Source organism: Crocodylus porosus, unplaced genomic scaffold, assembly GCF_001723895.1.
Source record: "Crocodylus porosus isolate Cpor-Errol unplaced genomic scaffold, CroPor_comp1, whole genome shotgun sequence".
NCBI lineage: Eukaryota > Metazoa > Chordata > Crocodylia > Crocodylidae > Crocodylus > Crocodylus porosus.
Genome location: NW_017728886.1, coordinates 184,595,124 through 184,597,919, shown reverse-complemented (window position 1 = coordinate 184,597,919; position 2,796 = coordinate 184,595,124). Strand labels below are relative to the sequence as shown.

At 44.6% G+C, this 2,796-nt stretch overlaps 1 long non-coding RNA gene across 2 annotated transcripts in view; it reads right to left on the bottom strand.

The window, feature by feature from the left end:
* The window catches only part of LOC109317722, a 35,878-nt gene that overhangs the window by 895 nt on the left and 32,187 nt on the right, over positions 1-2,796 (bottom strand). For both annotated transcript variants that reach the window (XR_002103104.1, XR_002103102.1), the window contains exon 3: positions 1,224-1,359. This is a non-coding gene — a long non-coding RNA (uncharacterized LOC109317722). The remainder of the gene's footprint in view (positions 1-1,223; positions 1,360-2,796) is intronic.

The window sequence follows — 2,796 nt, the reverse complement described above, 5'->3', positions numbered from 1 at the left end:
CATGTGCTGGCTCCTACCCTGGGGGTCTTTAAGAAGAGGCTTGATGACTACCTGGCTGGACTCATTTGAGTCCAGTCTTTTTCTCCCGCCCAGGCAGGGGGTCGGACTTGAAGATCTACAAAGTCCCTTCCGACCCTGATTCTATGATTCTATGTATAGAATCTAATTATTGGGGGGGGGTCATCTTCTATTTGAATAAATGTAGCATATATCCTCTTTTTATCACCTAACCTTGGTAATGCCTACAATCCATAGGTTCCCATGATTCTGCCATTTTAAGTTTTACTGATAGACATGTTCAAAGGTGCCTATGCCTGGACAGCTATCATCTCACACCTAAGCCCTAACAAGATTCACAAATCAGGAGTGCTCAGAGATTGGTTACTGAAATGGTCCTTGGCAAAACACAGTTGCCGCTGGTGTAATAATTGCTCCTACTTTTATTCATTAGATTAGTCTTTGGGCATTCTCCCAGGATAGCTGTTGGATATGGAAGGGGAAGTGAAGGATGGCTTCTTTTCCAGTTGTCTTTTGCAGTAGAGGACTGGCCCACTTTTCCTGGAATTAAGTACCTAAGCTTTTCGTTCAAAAACTGAAAAGGTTCAGGTAGAGGGAGTCTGGAGTAAGGTTCTTAAGTCTCAGAAAGAGGTAAGGTTTAAAACCCCCATCCTGCCCCCCAACTTACTGTTTGCATTAAACAGCTCTCTCTTTAGTGGATGGATCCCACTGGCAATGCATAAGGGGTGCATGTGGGTGCACGTGCACCCCCTGCAGAAAGCACTGCTGATGCTGCCAGAGGCGCCTGTGGGCGGTCACTGCTCACCACCCTCCCCTCTTGCTGCCAACACCGCTGGCAGCGTCTATAGGTGATCCCAGGTCGCCGCTGGCCACTGCTGATGCTGCCAGTGGCATCTGTGGGTGGTCGCCAACTGCTGGCTGGTGCTTGCCACCCCCATCCCTTGCTGCCAACAGTGCCACAGCTGCCTGTGGGAGCTCGCTGTGCCCCCCCAGCCTCTGGGGACATGTGGCGTTCATGGTGGATCCAGTTCTTAAATGCCTAATCTTGTGTATAAGCAACCAGTGCTTATGGACAGAGTGATATCTTTTATTAGACCAACAAGATTTTTGAAAAAAAAAGTTCTTTAATTGGAAGCCTTCAGGCACAAACACCCTTCATCAGGCATCAGAGAAAAGATCGTAAAAGTTCTCCTGGAACTTTCCACAACTGCAGTTCTGAATTTTCTACAACTGCAGCAGCGTCAAGGGTCATTTAGCAACACTGAGTTGCAGGGAAAGGAAATGCAGTGAGGCTTCTTCCACAAGTAGATAGTAGCTGTGACTTGTTATCAAATCCTAGGGCTATCCAGTGAAAAATGAGAAGACTTCTATAAGGATGTGGATCAGTCCTGGCATGTTTCCTGCACCAGGTGGATGACAGCTGCAGCTTCTCAAATGTTCAAGGCCTAAAAACACCTGCAGGTGGAAACCTCCTCTGTAGGTCAGTGTGACATTTGAAACTTGAAAATATACAGGAGATACCTCCCGGGGGGAGGGAGGAAGGTTTTTAGCATGTAGTGTTTTTTCTGGTGTCTGCACTGTCTTGCCACAGACTCTAATCAACTTTATGGAGGTGGAGCCAGCTAAAAAAGTGAGGTAAAAATGTTTTGCATAAACCAAGTAAAACTGATGATATCTGAGAGAGAGAGAGAATATGACAAATTAAACTTCAAGTGTGATTTGCCTATATCGATTCCTGTCACTACTCTTAATTTAGGGTGCATTGTAGAAGGATTCAATTGTCATTTCTTTTATTAGACCATAGTGCATATCTCTGGAATTGCCTACAGAAATATTTCAGAGATGACCAGATGAAATAAGAGTTCTACTAGTAATCTCAAAATAGCTAGTACTGTCTTTTAACAAAACAGTATTAAAGTTGCTAGAAGCAGCTGAATCTTTCTCCCTAGGTCTTGTATTAAATACTTGAATTAAAATATTAAAATACAATTTTGCAAGTTTAGATGCAGTCATCAAGAAACAAGTCATCTTCTATAGTCACAGTTGTAAATATGTAGGGCTGTACTTACCTCATTCCCTAATGACGTTTGTATTGTTGTCCTCTGAGGAAATCTGACAGTGCCTTACCCAGAGATGCATATGCCCACAAAGAAGCAGGGCATATGTATTCTGAAATGTCCTACCACATATAATGTTTGGAGGATGAGGATTAACCATATTCACTACTAGTGGGCCTGAGCTGCTTAAAAAAAACAGCAACCCAAAAGCAAAACAAAAACCCAAGCTGACCTCCTTGGAGGAAGATAATCATAGGCAAACCCTAGACCACTAGCAAAAACAAAACACCAGTTTGCAGGTTCCAACTTTGTGATGTGGACAGACCTATTGAAAGCTAACCGGGAGAGGTATGAAAAGACAATGGAACTTGGACATAGTGGTGCAGCATTTAACCTCTGTCATTTACTGTATAGTAGAATTTTTAGGCCCAAGGTATAGCAACAGGCTCCCCACACAATTCATAGGAATAGCTGGATACCTAAGAACTAAAGGCATCTAAACTGTCCAGGAGTATGTCTAGATGATGGGGTAGGGAGGGTAATGGGCTTATGTGCCAATACAGCTGACGGGCTAAAAATAAGCCAACATATTTAACGATCTCTTTGCCTCCATCTTCCTAAGCAGGGACCGGAACAGTCACCCCCCCGCTGGGCCCCCCTCAGGCCCCAGGGGAGGCGCACCTAGGCCAAGGGTTAGTGAGGAACTTGTTAGGGGGCTTCT